At 55.7% G+C, this 18,493-nt stretch overlaps 1 protein-coding gene across 1 annotated transcript in view; it reads left to right on the top strand.

Moving 5' to 3' along the window:
* Snap47 (synaptosome associated protein 47) overlaps window positions 1-18,493 on the top strand; it is a 77,698-nt gene that overhangs the window by 622 nt on the left and 58,583 nt on the right. The window lies entirely within an intron of this gene.

Genomic DNA, 18,493 nt, shown 5'->3' on the forward strand with positions numbered 1-18,493 from the left:
CCACCACCCCAGGGCTGGATGTTACGGGCTGGGGCCTGCCAGGAAGCTGACCGCACGCGCATACCCTCCAACCCGACCATGTCATCCAGAGTAGCATGCATGAGTTTATGGAAGGGAGAGGAAAGGGCAAGGGGACGCTCCCAAGGGGGAGAGTAGGCCCTCTCGGGAGATGGACAGCGGGCCTGTGCTGCACTCCAGTTTCGTGGAGAGAACATAGTGACATTTCCAGGGATCCTCACCCAGGTCCACCACTGACTTGCCAGCAGGATAACCACCCACTTTCAAGTCCCTGCCGCTGTGACAGCTCTGTCACCTTGGCCCGTGGATTCTTAACCCTAAATTCTTACAGGTTTTACGGTTAGGAGGAACTGTCCTCTATCTCCCTGAGTTCTGGGATCTGGTCTGTGGAAAGAGTCACAAAATCTCCCCCTTCAGGGTAACTTCAGTTGCTGCATTATTTCAGATCTGCATTTCTCCTTCAGATAACAGGTAGTTTACTGAGAAATGTGACATATCTTGTCCACTTAAGCCAGGCAGGTAAATTGCTTCTTGGAAAAGAAAGCATGTGGGGGTCAGCACAGTGGACCCATTTTATGGAATTACTCCCTCAGCCTCGTGTTACCACCAGTTGCATCTGTGTGTCCCCTGTCATGAATATCGTTATTGTGGGCTAAGTCACGATAGGAAATGGGAATGTACACACGAGTTAAAATGGAGAGAAAGACACAGTGTAAGCCCATCCGTAGATGACCATTTTAATTTTTCTGGTACAGAGCCTGTGTTTCCAGGCACGTAGGCATTCACTCACCACTGCCTCTCCCCTTCCCCCCCTAGTGTCTCTTCTTCCTATGTAGGCATAAAGCCATGTTGTGCTGGGGTTTTCCATTCTCTTACCTGGATATCTGAAGTAATGAATGTCTCTTTGTCTGCTGATGGACCTCCTGCTGTCCAGCAGCCTCAGGTGGATTTAGGATGGGGCTTGTCAGTGAAAGACTGGCTGGATCAGAGGGTTGGGAATTTCAGCCCCACCCCCAGCCTCCAGGGAAGGGAGAGGGACTGAAGGCTGTGTTGATCAGTGGCAGCAATGATTTAATCCATCAAACCCATGGAATGATACCTACATAAAACCTCAAAGCCCAGGGTCCTGAGAGCTTCCTGGGAGCTAAACATGTGGAGGTCATCCTCATCCTTTGTAGATCCTTTATAATAAAATAGTAAATGCTGATGTTTCTCTGAGTTCAGTGAACCACTTGAGCAAATAAATCAAACCCAAGGAAGGGTTAGGAGTGCTGATTTATAACAGGTGAGTCAGAAGCCCAGGCGAGTCAGTCTGGGCTTGTGAAGTGGGGTCTGGGGGACAGAAGGGGCTGGGGAGTGGTGTGGGGGCAGCCTTCACTCAACCTGTGGGGTCTGATCCTGTCTGAAGCATACAATATCAGAATTGAGTTGAACTGGAGAACATCCAGCTTGTGTCCTCTGCTGAATGTGTGTGTGTGTCAGAGAAACTCCCATATATATGTCAGAAGTGTGTTGTGAGAGTAAAAGAGAAACCGATTTTGAGTTTTGTGTTTTGCACACGTGCACACAAATTTCTCTTAACACCCTATATATGTGGATATGTATGGAAACGTATGCAAACTTCTGCTATTTATATCTTTTTTTTTTAATTAAGAATAAACTGTAAGATCTTGGCCATGTGTTGACTAAATGTTCTTTAGCTATTTGATTTCACTTGTGATTTTCCCATGCCTGGCCCTATGTGTTTTTTCATCTGCATCCTTTGTATTGTCCTTTATGATAACCAGTGAACGTAAGTTAGTGTTTCCCTGAGTTCTGAGAGACATTTGAGGAAATCCAATCCAAAGAGGGGTCATGGCAACCCTGAAATACACTGGATTGTCCGGAGCACAGGCAAGACAGCCTGGGGCTTGTGACTGGCATCTAGAGGACTGAACCCTCAAACTAGGATATGGTGCTACCTTCAGGCAGTGTCAGAATTGGATCAGGGCAGAGTATGATCTGCTGGTGTCCATCGTTGCAGAATTGCTCATTTGGTGGGGGTCACAGAAGTCTCCTGTGTCGGCTGTGGTGTGAGAGCAGAGGTACAAAGGCAGTCTGTTTTGTTCTGGGGATTTAACTCAGGGCCTCTACCACTGAGCCACAAACCACTACCCCTTTTTTTATTATATTGCGGCAGAGTCTCACTTAGTTGCCCAGGCTGGCCTTGAACTTGTGGTCCTCCTGCCTCTGCCTCCAGAGTCGCTGAGATTACCAGCGTGCACCCTTGTGCCCAGCAGAACAGGCTGTTTTTTTTTTTTTTCCCCAACACAACATGAAATTCAGATAAGCACTTCCCAGGATGAATTTTTGTGCCTGAGAGAAACTCTGAGCTCTTACCCCATATCTGGGACCTTAAGCTTTTCCTTTATTTGTTTTTCTTAGTGGTAGTAGACAGTAGAATCCATTTTGATATAATCATACAGGCATTGGTCTGTCTTATTCTGTTTACGATCCCAGTCTGGGTGTACGCAATGGTGAGATTCACGACTGTGTGTGGGACCTTGACCTCCTGGGCCAGATGTTTGTTGCCATGTCTCCCCTTATCCACACGGTGGCCCTCTGGGGTTAATGCCAGCCCTGTTGTGCATGCGGGAGGGAAGAGAGGACTGGAATACAGGTGTATGTCCCTGAAGGTCCCTGGCATAGCCAGGAACTGGCCAGTGATGTACATCCTCTAGCCCCACTGGGACCTGCAGAACCTGAGCCTCGGTGGTGCCGTCCCTGAAAGAGCAACAGGAAGGGATTGAAGTCGTGTCTCGGAGGAAGTAAGTGTGAACAGCACACAGTCCATCCTCTGAAGAGCTCGCACATGCTCTGTGAGTCGGCCATGCTCTTGGGGCGAAATGCCCTCAGACAGCATGACCGAGCTGTCCAGGGTGGGGGAACCTCTGAGGGAGTGGAAAGAGGATGTGCTGCAGAGTGGGAGGGCAGGTAATGGGAAAAGCCAGCTGCACTCCCCTGCCACACTACCTCTCTGTTTTCTCTTCCAGCCTTGAAGTTCGGAGGTAGTGGGAGGTGTGCAAAATGTTGCTTGCTCTGTTACTTTGGAAATGAACTAAAAATAGGGTGTTTACTTGCTGTTGAGTCTCTCTTGGGCTCCTGTACGATGGAAATGCTGAAAGAGATCCATTATGCCAATCCCGATGTGTTAATAGTGCTGGCCATGTGACCAAGTACTTGTTCCCCAAGAGCGTCACGAGGATATATTAGCGTCAGACACCCAAGAGCTTCCTGCCATGACCTCCCGTGGTAGTTCTGCGTAGTACGTGCAGGGTCAGTGCAGGTGTTCGGGTTCACGTTGGCACGGGTGTAGGCCATTCCAGCTTGCAGGAACCAAATAACTTTCTGGGAAGGGAGCACCACCAGAAAGCTGGGCAGCATGTGAGGGAATGGAGACAGTCCTCGTTTCCACGTGGTGTGGTGTGCTCATTTGGCACACATGCATCTGCTGTGGTGCTTTCTTTCTCTTGTGTGCAGACTTCCATTGGTGAACAAGCTCTGGAGTGTGGGCATGCTGTGGTTGGTGGTGGTGCATTGGGAATGGCAGAGGCCTGAAGTGGAAAGTGCCATTCAGTTCCATAGAGAATAGCGGGTGGACAGGGCACAAGCTCAGGCTGCAGAGCCAGGTGGGCTGTGACAAGGAGCTGGACTGTACTCCAGGTACTGGGAAAGGTGTTGTGCTGTTGTGATTGTTTTTTCCAGTGACGGGGGTGCTGCAGATGGAACCCAGGGCATTGCTGGTGTTGGGCAAGTGCTCTGCCACTCAGCTACATCCCTGTCCTACACTGGGAAGGGATTTTGGCAGGAGAGCAACTTTTCATAATTCTGTTTTATGACTACCTAATTGGTTGCTGGACAGAGAACAGGTGGTGGGGTCAGAGTGAAGTTAGGAGGTCAGCAGAGTATCCCAGTGCGTGAGGAGAGGGACAGCAGAGGAGAGCTGCCAGGACTGTGATGGACTGCTCAGAGGGTGGGGGAGAGGAGTCCAGGGAGGCTGCTGAGTCCAGGAAGGCCTTGTGAGAGGAGAACGGGGTGTGGGCCAGCCAGGTAGGAGATGCTTCTAAGGTGTGGATGGCCATGCCAGCAGTGGTCAGGTGGGAGCTGATGTGGCTTGTCTGAGGTGTGGATGGCCATGCCAGCAGTGGTCATGTGGGAGCTGATGTGGCTTGTCTGAGGTGTGGATGGCCATCCAGCAGTGGTCAGGTGGGAGCTGATGTGGCTTGTCTGAGGTGTGGTCAGCAGTGGTCAGGTGAGGAGCTGATGTGACTTGTCTGACGTGTGATGGCCATCCAGCAGTGGTCAGGTGAGGAGCTGATGTGGCTTGTCTGAGGTGTGGATGGCCATCCAGCAGTGGTCAGGTGAGGAGCTGATGCGGGCTTGTCTGAGGTGTGGATGGCCATCCAGCAGTGGTCAGGTGAGGAGCTGATGTGGGCTTGTCTGAGGTGTGATGGCCATCCAGCAGTGGTCAGGTGAGGAGCTGATGTGGCTTGTCTGAGGTGTGGATGGCCATCCAGCAGTGGTCAGGTGAGGAGCTGATGTGACTTGTCTGAGGTGTGGATGGCCATCCAGCAGTGGTCAGGTGGGAGCTGATGTGGCTTGTCTGAGGTGTGGATGGCCATCCAGCAGTGGTCAGGTGAGGAGCTGATGTGACTTGTCTGAGGTGTGGATGGCCATCCAGCAGTGGTCAGGTGAGGAGCTGATGTGGCTTGTCTGAGGTGTGGATGGCCATCCAGCAGTGGTCAGGTGAGGAGCTGATGTGGCTTGTCTGAGGTGTGGATGGCCATCCAGCAGTGGTCAGGTGAGGAGCTGATGTGGCTTGTCTGAGGTGTGGATGGCCATCCAGCAGTGGTCAGGTGAGGAGCTGATGTGGCTTGTCTGAGGTGTGGATGGCCATGCCAGCAGTGGTCAGGTGGGAGCTGATGTGGCTTGTCTGAGGTGTGGATGGCCATCCAGCAGTGGTCAGGTGAGGAGCTGATGTGGCTTGTCTGAGGTGTGGATGGCCATCCAGCAGTGGTCAGGTGGGAGCTGTGTGGTTTGTCTGAGGTGTGGATGGCCATCCAGCAGTGGTCAGGTGGGAGCTGATGTGGCTTGTCTGAGGTGTGGTCAGCAGTGGTCAGGTGAGGAGCTGATGTGGCTTGTCTGAGGTGTGGTCAGCAGTGGTCAGGTGGGAGCTATGTGGCATGTCTGAGGTGTGGTCAGCAGTGGTCAGGTGAGGAGCTGATGTGGCTTGTCTGAGGTGTGGTCAGCAGTGGTCAGGTGGGAGCTGATTTGACTTGTCTGAGGTGTGGTCAGCAGTGGTCAGGTGAGGAGCTGATGTGGCTTGTCTGAGGTGTGGTCAGCAGTGGTCAGGTGAGCGCTGATGTGGCTTGTCTGAGGTGTGGTCAGCAGTGGCCAGGTGAGGAGCTGATGTGGGCTTATCTGAGGTGTGGTCAGCAGTGGTCAGGTGGGAGCTGATTTGACTTGTCTGAGGTATGGATGACCATCCAGCAGTGGTCAGGTGGGAGCTGATGTGGCTTGTCTGAGGTGTGGATGGCCATCCAGCAGTGGTCAGGTGAGGAGCTGATGTGGCTTGTCTGAGGTGTGGTCAGCAGTGGTCAGGTGAGGAGCTGATGTGGCTTGTCTGAGGTGTGGTCAGCAGTGGTCAGGTGGGAGCTATGTGGCATGTCTGAGGTGTGGTCAGCAGTGGTCAGGTGAGGAGCTGATGTGGCTTGTCTGAGGTGTGGTCAGCAGTGGTCAGGTGGGAGCTGATTTGACTCGTCTGAGGTGTGGTCAGCAGTGGCCAGGTGAGGAGCTGATGTGGCTTGTCTGAGGTGTGGTCAGCAGTGGTCAGGTGAGCGCTGATGTGGCTTGTCTGAGGTGTGGTCAGCAGTGGCCAGGTGAGGAGCTGATGTGGGCTTATCTGAGGTGTGGTCAGCAGTGGTCAGGTGGGAGCTGATTTGACTTGTCTGAGGTATGGATGACCATCCAGCAGTGGTCAGGTGGGAGCTGATGTGGCTTGTCTGAGGTGTGGATGGCCATCCAGCAGTGGTCAGGTGAGGAGCTGATGTGGGCTTATCTGAGGTGTGGTCAGCAGTGGTCAGGTGGGAGCTGATTTGACTTGTCTGAGGTGTGGATGACCATCCAGCAGTGGTCAGGTGGGAGCTGATGTGGCTTGTCTGAGGTGTGGATGGCCATCCAGCAGTGGTCAGGTGAGGAGCTGATGTGGCTTGTCTGAGGTGTGGATGGCCATCCAGCAGTGGTCAGGTGGGAGCTGTGTGGTTTGTCTGAGGTGTGGATGGCCATCCAGCAGTGGTCAGGTGGGAGCTGATGTGGCTTGTCTGAGGTGTGGTCAGCAGTGGTCAGGTGAGGAGCTGATGTGGCTTGTCTGAGGTGTGGTCAGCAGTGGTCAGGTGGGAGCTATGTGGCATGTCTGAGGTGTGGTCAGCAGTGGTCAGGTGAGGAGCTGATGTGGCTTGTCTGAGGTGTGGTCAGCAGTGGTCAGGTGGGAGCTGATTTGACTCGTCTGAGGTGTGGTCAGCAGTGGCCAGGTGAGGAGCTGATGTGGCTTGTCTGAGGTGTGGTCAGCAGTGGTCAGGTGAGCGCTGATGTGGCTTGTCTGAGGTGTGGTCAGCAGTGGCCAGGTGAGGAGCTGATGTGGGCTTATCTGAGGTGTGGTCAGCAGTGGTCAGGTGGGAGCTGATTTGACTTGTCTGAGGTATGGATGACCATCCAGCAGTGGTCAGGTGGGAGCTGATGTGGCTTGTCTGAGGTGTGGATGGCCATCCAGCAGTGGTCAGGTGAGGAGCTGATGTGGCTTGTCTGAGGTGTGGTCAGCAGTGGTCAGGTGAGGAGCTGATGTGGCTTGTCTGAGGTGTGGTCAGCAGTGGTCAGGTGGGAGCTATGTGGCATGTCTGAGGTGTGGTCAGCAGTGGTCAGGTGAGGAGCTGATGTGGCTTGTCTGAGGTGTGGTCAGCAGTGGTCAGGTGGGAGCTGATTTGACTCGTCTGAGGTGTGGTCAGCAGTGGCCAGGTGAGGAGCTGATGTGGCTTGTCTGAGGTGTGGTCAGCAGTGGTCAGGTGAGCGCTGATGTGGCTTGTCTGAGGTGTGGTCAGCAGTGGCCAGGTGAGGAGCTGATGTGGGCTTATCTGAGGTGTGGTCAGCAGTGGTCAGGTGGGAGCTGATTTGACTTGTCTGAGGTATGGATGACCATCCAGCAGTGGTCAGGTGGGAGCTGATGTGGCTTGTCTGAGGTGTGGATGGCCATCCAGCAGTGGTCAGGTGAGGAGCTGATGTGGGCTTATCTGAGGTGTGGTCAGCAGTGGTCAGGTGGGAGCTGATTTGACTTGTCTGAGGTGTGGATGACCATCCAGCAGTGGTCAGGTGGGAGCTGATGTGGCTTGTCTGAGGTGTGGATGGCCATCCAGCAGTGGTCAGGTGAGGAGCTGATGTGGCTTGTCTGAGGTGTGGATGGCCATCCAGCAGTGGTCAGGTGGGAGCTGTGTGGTTTGTCTGAGGTGTGGATGGCCATCCAGCAGTGGTCAGGTGGGAGCTGATGTGGCTTGTCTGAGGTGTGGTCAGCAGTGGTCAGGTGAGGAGCTGATGTGGCTTGTCTGAGGTGTGGTCAGCAGTGGTCAGGTGGGAGCTATGTGGCATGTCTGAGGTGTGGTCAGCAGTGGTCAGGTGAGGAGCTGATGTGGCTTGTCTGAGGTGTGGTCAGCAGTGGTCAGGTGGGAGCTGATTTGACTCGTCTGAGGTGTGGTCAGCAGTGGCCAGGTGAGGAGCTGATGTGGCTTGTCTGAGGTGTGGTCAGCAGTGGTCAGGTGAGCGCTGATGTGGCTTGTCTGAGGTGTGGTCAGCAGTGGCCAGGTGAGGAGCTGATGTGGGCTTATCTGAGGTGTGGTCAGCAGTGGTCAGGTGGGAGCTGATTTGACTTGTCTGAGGTATGGATGACCATCCAGCAGTGGTCAGGTGGGAGCTGATGTGGCTTGTCTGAGGTGTGGATGGCCATCCAGCAGTGGTCAGGTGAGGAGCTGATGTGGCTTGTCTGAGGTGTGGTCAGCAGTGGTCAGGTGAGGAGCTGATGTGGCTTGTCTGAGGTGTGGTCAGCAGTGGTCAGGTGGGAGCTATGTGGCATGTCTGAGGTGTGGTCAGCAGTGGTCAGGTGAGGAGCTGATGTGGCTTGTCTGAGGTGTGGTCAGCAGTGGTCAGGTGGGAGCTGATTTGACTCGTCTGAGGTGTGGTCAGCAGTGGCCAGGTGAGGAGCTGATGTGGCTTGTCTGAGGTGTGGTCAGCAGTGGTCAGGTGAGCGCTGATGTGGCTTGTCTGAGGTGTGGTCAGCAGTGGCCAGGTGAGGAGCTGATGTGGGCTTATCTGAGGTGTGGTCAGCAGTGGTCAGGTGGGAGCTGATTTGACTTGTCTGAGGTATGGATGACCATCCAGCAGTGGTCAGGTGGGAGCTGATGTGGCTTGTCTGAGGTGTGGATGGCCATCCAGCAGTGGTCAGGTGAGGAGCTGATGTGGGCTTATCTGAGGTGTGGTCAGCAGTGGTCAGGTGGGAGCTGATTTGACTTGTCTGAGGTGTGGATGACCATCCAGCAGTGGTCAGGTGGGAGCTGATGTGGCTTGTCTGAGGTGTGGATGGCCATCCAGCAGTGGTCAGGTGGGAGCTGATGTGGCTTGTCTGAGGTGTGGATGGCCATCCAGCAGTGGCCAGGTGAGGAGCTGATGTGGGCTTATCTGAGGTGTGGTCAGCAGTGGCCAGGTGAGGAGCTGATGTGGCTTGTCTGAGGTGTGGTCAGCAGTGGTCAGGTGGGAGCTGATTTGACTCGTCTGAGGTGTGGTCAGCAGTGGTCAGGTGGGAGCTGATGTGGATTCCGCGGTACTTGGTAGGTGTGGTAGGAGGAGTCCAGAGCCTGCCCGGTGCCTGGGTTGAGCCTGGAAGCTCAGACCTGACAGCTGAGGTGGAGTCAGCGTTGAAGTGAGGGCAGTGCTTGGTACTGTGACAAGGACTTAGGACTCTTCACTCTGCCTGCACATGTCTGCTGGGCGTCTAAAAGCCAGATGGAAGACTTGGGTCCTGCCTCCATTTTGCCTCCGTCTCTTTGCTCCACGTCACCTTGGATTCCAGAACAGACTCTGATGAACACCCTGACGAGTCAGAGCACTGACACCTTCTCCCTCTCCCTCCTGCCTCTGGTGCTTGGATTGAATGCAGGGGCTCTTACCCCTGAGCTGCATCCCCAGTCCTTTAACTTTAGAGACAGGCCCTTGTGAAGTTGTGGAAACTGTCTTCTAACTTGCCACCCTCCTGACCCAGCCTCCTGAGCTGCTGGGATCACAGCGGGCGCCACTGCACCCAGCGTCAGATGGCACCTTTTTATCTGGGACGAGGCCCCACCTGACCAATCCTGAAATAACGATGGACAGACTACCCCTGGTCAACATCGTCTGCTTTGGCAGCTTCACAAAGCCCTGCCTTCATTCACCTTTCTATAAAACCTGAGTCGTCATCAGCCCTACGACAGGATTAAGAACGTGGGTCCCCTGTCTCCCCAGTGTAGCTACAAAGTTTCTTTCATGTTGTCACCATGAACTTTTCTGCTTGGTCTTGGCAAGTGGCAGACCTGATCCGTGGGATCCCCCAGAGTCGGGCCTCTGGCCTAGGACTCTGGTATGGGCACTCCTTTGACTCATTTAGGAGGAGAGGATTGTTTTTTTACTGGGAAAAGGCCATGCCAGTTAGGCAGATGTGAGTGGAAGAACCAGGAAAGGTCACGGAAGACAAGTGCTGTACAGCTTGGACTCCTGAGACCAGGAGTTAGTGTCCAGGAGGTCTTGATGTGGAGACTTCTGGGGTCAGGTAGGGGGCATGCGTTTTACAGTAAAACAGGCACAGGCCTGGGGCGTGGTCACCTGGGGCCACTGGCGACTGAGAAGTCAGGGGAGTGCTGGGAGTAAGAGCATTCTGGAGGTGCCTAGGTGTGGGGTGAGGTCAGAAAGCAGTGTCTCTTGGGGTGGGACCACGGCATCTGAGGGAGAGCTGTTTGTGTGGTTCCCCCTCTCGTACCGGGGCGAAACTCAAGGGCACTCTGCTACTGAGCTACCTCCCCAGCAGGGTCTTGCTGAGTTACCCGGGCTGGCCTTGAACTTGAAATCCTCGTCTCAACCTTCTGAGTCACTGGGATTATAGGACTGTGCTACAGCACTCATCCGTGCATGTGTTAAGTTAGAGCAAGTTCGTAAACTCAGGTGACCTGGGAAAGGGGCTCGCAGACTGCAGACTGCAGGTGTGGCTGGCTGCCACAGTGTGAGGGAAGTCCCGCTGGGACGCCCGCGAGCCTCGTTTTGACGTGCTGTCTCCTGTTGGCACTGTGCGTGGCAGCAGTGAGCACCTGAGAGGCCTGAGCACTGCTGCGTGGTGCAGCCCCTGGTGCAGGGGAGGTGAAGTGGGTCGGAATGGAGGGCTCCAGAGGAAGGCCTGCCTTGGAGGAAAGCCGGGCCCTGCCTGAGGGTCTGCACGGGTGACTGTGTGTCAGGGGCCAGAGGTGAGCCGGAAGGACTTGGAGGACTTGCGGAGCACGCTGGGAATGTTTTCTCACTCTGTCCTTCCACTTAGTGTCCATTTACTTTGATTTTCTGGGAAAGGTGCCCTGGAAATCTGTGGTAGGAAAAGCTGTAGCCACATGTTTCTTCCTTTGCTTCTTTCTTGGAATTTCAAACTTGAAAACTTTTCTCATATTTATTATCTGTGATGTCATAAGGACATAAGGACAAGTGCTTCCTCATCTTCTGTCTTTCTGTCCTTTTCTCTGAATTTTAAAGTCTTACAGCTCGTGTTGTTCTGCAGTCTTTTAGTTATTTTACCAGAGAGAGTAAACAGGTCCAGTAGGTGAGGTAACTTTTCCAAGGTCATAAAGTCTGTGGTAATGTTGAAGGAGCTGCAGTGGGAACCACAGCAAGCTTTCTCGGATGCTAGGTGAGGCAGTTCTTTGGGGGAGTTTGTGCGTGATTTAACTTCATGGTCATACAGTACCTCCTGGTACCGTATGCTCAGAAACAGCCACTCTGGTCAGGAACTGTCAGTAGAAATCCGCTTTCCATGATGTGTTTAGCAGTGCGATAGTATGAGATACATTTTTGATCTTTGTCCTGTTTCCTGGCAGTCAACTCCTAGGAAACTGGGAATCTCCGAAGTGATAAATGTCTTTTTGGCTGCTGAGTCCACTGCTGGCCACAGTCCCAGCTAACCTCAGGATCGGGTGGTCACTGAAAGACCAAGGCAGATTCAGAGCTGGGAATTTCAGCCCCATCCCTACCCTTCAGGAAAGGGAGAGGAGCTGAAGGTTGTTTTGATCACCAGTGGTCAGTGATTTCATCTGTGAAGTCCATGGAATGAAACCTCCATGAAATCCCAAAGCACAGGATTCCGAGAGCTTCCTAGTAGCTGAATGTGGGGAGCTTACTGGAGGGTGGTGCCCAGGGAGGGCATGGAGGCCTCTTCTCCGTACTTTACTATGTGTATCTCTTCATCTGCATCCTTTGTAATATCCTTCAAAATATAATGATAAACACTGTTTCCTAGAGTTCTGTGACCACTTGAGCAAATTAATCAAACCCAGGGAGAGGGTTACAGAATCCTGGTTTTGAGGGGAGGGGCATACCGAGGATTGAACTCAGGGGCACTCGACCACTGCACCACAAAAAAGGGAGCCCTATTTTGTATTTTATTTAGAAACAGGGTCGCAATGAGTTACTTAGCTCCTCGTGGTTACTGAGGCTGGCTTTGAACTTGCGATCCTCCTGCCTCAGCCTCCCAAGCTGCTGGGATCACAGGTGTGCCATTGCACCCGGCCTAGAACCCTGAATCACAGCTGTTGAGTCAGACCGCAGGTTCAGGCAGCCTGGGCTGGCAATTGACATGAAGTGGGGACCACCTTGGGAACTGAGCCCTCGGCCTGAGGGATCTGATCTGTCTCAACAGTGTCAGAGTTGAGCTGGCTTAGAGAACATGCACTTCAGCACTGGTAGCTGGATGGTGTGTGGGAAAAGCCCACCTCGAGGTGGCCTCAGAGTGACTTGTGTTGTGAGTGTAGTAGGAAGAACCCCGTGTTCCCTGCGTGGACCCAGGCATCGAACTGTCGAGTGAGCCCTGATGCCCTGCCCAACGTCTGGGCGTGACCAAGTGGTGAGGAGCCCTCTCAGCTGAGAGAACAGGGCAAGGCCCTCTTCTGGGGCGTGGCCCCCAGCATGGGGCACTTCCCTTTGGACTCTTCTTAGACTCTGAGGGCAGGACTGAGTTGAGTGGCTCGACCTCCAGTCTTGAGAAGTGATGGCACTGACTTGTGGAGGGTCGTGCCCGCGACCTTTGCCTGCCCTGTGGTCACCGTACTTCCTGGGGTATATGCAGGTTGTTTGCAGCACTAAATGTTCCAGCTCCTGCCCCTTCCCCTTTTAACGTGGGGTTGAACACCGGTGCGTCACCACTGAGCTACATCTCCAGCATTTTTTATTTTAAGATAGGGTCTCACTGAGTCACCGAGGCTGATCTTGAACTTGAGATCCTCCTGCCTTAGCCTCCTGGGTTGCTGAGATTACAGGCATGTGCCACTGGGTCTGGCTGCCCCGTGTCTCTTGAGTCACCACAGCGCAGGGATCCAGTGTATGTTTCCAGGCTCAGGGACCTGCTGCCCAAGATTCACTGTGATTTATCTGTGTGTTGGGAGACGTTATCACATGGGAAAGGCTTGTCCTGTTGGAGAACTTTGGTGGGACCCTGGTGTGTACTGGGGGCGGGGGGTCCTGCTGGGGCACTTCTCCACTCAGATTCAAGGCTCACTGTCTATGTAGAAAGAAAAGACGTCTTCCACAGCTGAGAAAATCTCCCTCGATTTTCCAGTGACATCAGGTTGTTAACTTCCTGACTCTCCAGCGGGAGAGTGCAAGGTATTTTGTTTATTTTTAATGAGGAGGTTCCCTTTGGCTAAGGACAGGTTCTTAGGAGGCCTAGCTTAGGATCCCCATAAGACCAAGATCCTCTGTGACCTGGGCTTATCTCCAGGATTCCTTCAACCCTGACAACTGTGTCACTTTTAAGACTGATATTTTATTTTTTCATGATGACAAGATCTAGTACAGCAGGTTTTTTTTTGAGTGATTCCTGATTTCAGGAATTAGTAACTGGTAGAGCTGTGTTCTTTGCGTGAATGATAGTGAACTCAGGGAGATGCGTATCTGGAAAATTTGGCTAAGAGAAGGGTTAGGATGTATCCATGAACTGTTTTACCAGAGCAGTTGAATTTATTGAACAACAGAATCGCTGGGTTGTCAGTTAGCTCGCCTGGCACCTCAGTTTTGTGTCTGTTGCGCACACTTCAAGCAGCTTGCTTTCCTCCTGTGCACCTCTTCATCTCCACATCTGCTTGTTTCTGTGGCTGCATGTTGTCTGAGGCCACCTCTGACCAGGTGGTGAAATGAAGGCCAGGTGGCAGTTCTGGTGTGGCGAGGGTCCAGGACCAGTGACAAGCTCCTCCGGCCCCTGAGCGACCAGCTGCTGTGGCACTCTGGGGTGTTCAGCTTGAGTGAGACTGCTGTCAGTGGGACTCCAAGCCCAGGAGGAGGCCACTCAACAGGGTGGACCTAGGAAGTGCCCGAATCCTAGCTGCACAAACGTGGCGAACCAGGAGTGGCCACGAGGAGGTCACCAAACCGGGACCAGAATAGAACATGGCTCTCCTGCTCCAGGGCCCCAGTCAGACAGCCTAGAGGTACCGAGCCCCGTCCCAGCGCATGAAGTCTGTGCAGGGCTCTGCAGCCCCGTGAGAAGGGGAGCGGGAGAGTGTGAGGGCAGGGAAGAGCGGCCAGCTGGCTCTCCTCCCTACGGCAGCAGACTGCTTGCGTAGGAGAGGCAGCGGGCACCTCTGCAAGCGTCAGTGGAGCCGTGTGGCTTCAGGCACGGATAGCGCTCGTGCCCTCTATTTTGTTCAGAGACGTGGCTCCACGCAGGGATAGCGCTCCTGCCCTCTGTTCTGTTCAGAGGCGTGGCTCCACGCACGGATAGCGCTCCTGCCCTCTGTTCTGTTCAGAGGCGTGGCTCCACGCAGGGATAGCGCTCCTGCCCTCTGTTCTGTTCAGAGGCGTGACTCCACGCAGGGATAGCGCTCCTGCCCTCTGTTCTGTTCAGAGGCGTGGCTCCACGCAGGGATAGCGCTCCTGCCCTCTGTTCTGTTCAGAGGCGTGGCTCCACGCAGGGATAGCGCTCCTGCCCTCTGTTCTGTTCAGAGGCGTGGCTCCACGCAGGGATAGCGCTCCTGCCCTCTGTTCTGTTCAGAGGCGTGGCTCCACGCACGGATAGCGCTCCTGCCCTCTGTTCTGTTCAGAGGCGTGGCTCCACGCAGGGATAGCGCTCCTGCCCTCTGTTCTGTTCAGAGGCGTGACTCCACGCAGGGATAGCGCTCCTGCCCTCTGTTCTGTTCAGAGGCGTGACTCCACGCAGGGATAGCGCTCCTGCCCTCTGTTCTGTTCAGAGGCGTGGCTTCACGCAGGGATAGCGCTCCTGCCCTCTGTTCTGTTCAGAGGCGTGGCTCCACGCACGGATAGCGCTCCTGCCCTCTGTTCTGTTCAGAGACGTGGCTCCACGCACGGATAGCGCTCCTGCCCTCTGTTCTGTTCAGAGGCGTGGCTCCACGCACGGATAGCGCTCCTGCCCTCTGTTCTGTTCAGAGGCTGACTCCACGCGCACGGATAGCGCTCCTGCCCTCTGTTCTGTTCAGAGGCGTGGCTCCACGCAGGGATAGCGCTCCTGCCCTCTGTTCTGTTCAGAGACGTGGCTCCACGCACGGATAGCGCTCCTGCCCTCTGTTCTGTTCAGAGGCGTGGCTCCACGCACGGATAGCGCTCCTGCCCTCTGTTCTGTTCAGAGACGTGACTCCACGCAGGGATAGCGCTCCTGCCCTCTGTTCTGTTCAGAGGCTGACTCCACGCGCACGGATAGCGCTCCTGCCCTCTGTTCTGTTCAGAGGCGTGGCTCCACGCAGGGATAGCGCTCCTGCCCTCTGTTCTGTTCAGAGGCGTGGCTCCACGCAGGGATAGCGCTCCTGCCCTCTGTTCTGTTCAGAGGCGTGGCTCCACGCACGGATAGCGCTCCTGCCCTCTGTTCTGTTCAGAGGCGTGGCTCCACGCAGGGATAGCGCTCCTGCCCTCTGTTCTGTTCAGAGACGTGGCTCCACGCAGGGATAGCGCTCCTGCCCTCTGTTCTGTTCAGAGGCGTGACTCCACGCAGGGATAGCGCTCCTGCCCTCTGTTCTGTTCAGAGACGTGGCTCCACGCACGGATAGCGCTCCTGCCCTCTGTTCTGTTCAGAGACGTGGCTCCACGCAGGGATAGCGCTCCTGCCCTCTGTTCTGTTCAGAGACGTGACTCCACGCAGGGATAGCGCTCCTGCCCTCTGTTCTGTTCAGAGACGTGGCTCCACGCAGGGATAGCGCTCCTGCCCTCTGTTCTGTTCAGAGGCGTGGCTCCACGCACGGATAGCGCTCCTGCCCTCTGTTCTGTTCAGAGGCGTGGCTTCACGCAGGGATAGCGCTCCTGCCCTCTGTTCTGTTCAGAGGCGTGGCTCCACGCAGGGATAGCGCTCCTGCCCTCTGTTCTGTTCAGAGACGTGACTCCACGCAGGGATAGCGCTCCTGCCCTCTGTTCTGTTCAGAGACGTGGCTCCACGCAGGGATAGCGCTCCTGCCCTCTGTTCTGTTCAGAGGCGTGGCTCCACGCAGGGATAGCGCTCCTGCCCTCTGTTCTGTTCAGAGACGTGGCTCCACGCAGGGATAGCGCTCCTGCCCTCTGTTCTGTTCAGAGGCGTGGCTCCACGCGGAGGGATAGCGCTCCTGCCCTCTGTTCTGTTCAGAGACGTGACTCCACGCAGGGATAGCGCTCCTGCCCTCTGTTCTGTTCAGAGGCGTGACTCCACGCACGGATAGCGCTCCTGCCCTCTGTTCTGTTCAGAGGCGTGGCTCCACGCACGGATAGCGCTCCTGCCCTCTGTTCTGTTCAGAGACGTGGCTCCACGCAGGGATAGCGCTCCTGCCCTCTGTTCTGTTCAGAGGCGTGGCTCCACGCACGGATAGCGCTCCTGCCCTCTGTTCTGTTCAGAGGCTGACTCCACGCAGGGATAGCGCTCCTGCCCTCTGTTCTGTTCAGAGGCGTGGCTCCACGCAGGGATAGCGCTCCTGCCCTCTGTTCTGTTCAGAGACGTGGCTCCACGCAGGGATAGCGCTCCTGCCCTCTGTTCTGTTCAGAGACGTGGCTCCACGCAGGGATAGCGCTCCTGCCCTCTGTTCTGTTCAGAGGCTGACTCCACGCAGGGATAGCGCTCCTGCCCTCTGTTCTGTTCAGAGGCTGACTCCACGCAGGGATAGCGCTCCTGCCCTCTGTTCTGTTCAGAGGCGTGGCTCCACGCAGGGATAGCGCTCCTGCCCTCTGTTCTGTTCAGAGGCGTGGCTCCACGCACGGATAGCGCTCCTGCCCTCTGTTCTGTTCAGAGACGTGGCTCCACGCAGGGATAGCGCTCCTGCCCTCTGTTCTGTTCAGAGGCGTGGCTCCACGCACGGATAGCGCTCCTGCCCTCTGTTCTGTTCAGAGGCTGACTCCACGCAGGGATAGCACTCCTGCCCTCTGTTCTGTTCAGAGACGTGGCTCCACGCAGGGATAGCGCTCCTGCCCTCTGTTCTGTTCAGAGGCTGACTCCACGCAGGGATAGCGCTCCTGCCCTCTGTTCTGTTCAGAGGCGTGGCTCCACGCACGGATAGCGCTCCTGCCCTCTGTTCTGTTCAGAGGCGTGACTCCACGCAGGGATAGCGCTCCTGCCCTCTGTTCTGTTCAGAGGTGTGACTTCACGCACGGATAGCGCTCCTGCCCTCTGTTCTGTTCAGAGGCTGACTCCACGCAGGGATAGCGCTCCTGCCCTCTGTTCTGTTCAGAGACGTGGCTCCACGCAGGGATAGCGCTCCTGCCCTCTGTTCTGTTCAGAGGCGTGGCTCCACGCAGGGATAGCGCTCCTGCCCTCTGTTCTGTTCAGAGGTGTGGCTCCACGCAGGGATAGCGCTCCTGCCCTCTGTTCTGTTCAGAGACGTGACTCCACGCAGGGATAGCGCTCCTGCCCTCTGTTCTGTTCAGAGGCGTGGCTCCACGCAGGGATAGCGCTCCTGCCCTCTGTTCTGTTCAGAGGCGTGGCTCCACGCGGAGGGATAGCGCTCCTGCCCTCTGTTCTGTTCAGAGACGTGGCTCCACGCAGGGATAGCGCTCCTGCCCTCTGTTCTGTTCAGAGGCGTGGCTCCACGCACGGATAGCGCTCCTGCCCTCTGTTCTGTGCAGAGGTGTGGCTCCACGCAGGGATAGCGCTCCTGCCCTCTGTTCTGTTCAGAGGCGTGGCTCCACGCAGGGATAGCGCTCCTGCCCTCTGTTCTGTTCAGAGGCGTGGCTCCACGCAGGGATAGCGCTCCTGCCCTCTGTTCTGTTCAGAGACGTGACTCCACGCAGGGATAGCGCTCCTGCCCTCTGTTCTGTTCAGAGGCGTGGCTCCACGCAGGGATAGCGCTCCTGCCCTCTGTTCTGTTCAGAGACGTGACTCCACGCAGGGATAGCGCTCCTGCCCTCTGTTCTGTTCAGAGGCGTGGCTCCACGCAGGGATAGCGCTCCTGCCCTCTGTTCTGTTCAGAGGCGTGGCTCCACGCAGGGATAGCGCTCCTGCCCTCTGTTCTGTTCAGAGGCGTGGCTCCACGCAGGGATAGCGCTCCTGCCCTCTGTTCTGTTCAGAGGCGTGGCTCCACGCAGGGATAGCGCTCCTGCCCTCTGTTCTGTTCAGAGGCGTGGCTCCACGCAGGGATAGCGCTCCTGCCCTCTGTTCTGTTCAGAGGCGTGGCTCCACGCAGGGATAGCGCTCCTGCCCTCTGTTCTGTTCAGAGGCGTGGCTCCACGCAGGGATAGCGCTCCTGCCCTCTGTTCTGTTCAGAGGCGTGGCTCCACGCAGGGATAGCGCTCCTGCCCTCTGTTCTGTTCAGAGGCGTGGCTCCACGCAGGGATAGCGCTCCTGCCCTCTGTTCTGTTCAGAGGCGTGGCTCCACGCAGGGATAGCGCTCCTGCCCTCTGTTCTGTTCAGAGGCGTGGCTCCACGCAGGGATAGCGCTCCTGCCCTCTGTTCTGTTCAGAGGCGTGGCTCCACGCAGGGATAGCGCTCCTGCCCTCTGTTCTGTTCAGAGGCGTGGCTCCACGCAGGGATAGCGCTCCTGCCCTCTGTTCTGTTCAGAGGCGTGGCTCCACGCGGAGGGATAGCGCTCCTGCCCTCTGTTCTGTTCAGAGACGTGGCTCCACGCAGGGATAGCGCTCCTGCCCTCTGTTCTGTTCAGAGGTGTGGCTCCACGCACGGATAGCGCTCCTGCCCTCTGTTCTGTTCAGAGGCGTGGCT

This window comes from Sciurus carolinensis, unplaced genomic scaffold (genome assembly GCF_902686445.1).
Source record: "Sciurus carolinensis unplaced genomic scaffold, mSciCar1.2, whole genome shotgun sequence".
Classification (NCBI taxonomy): Eukaryota; Metazoa; Chordata; class Mammalia; order Rodentia; family Sciuridae; genus Sciurus; species Sciurus carolinensis.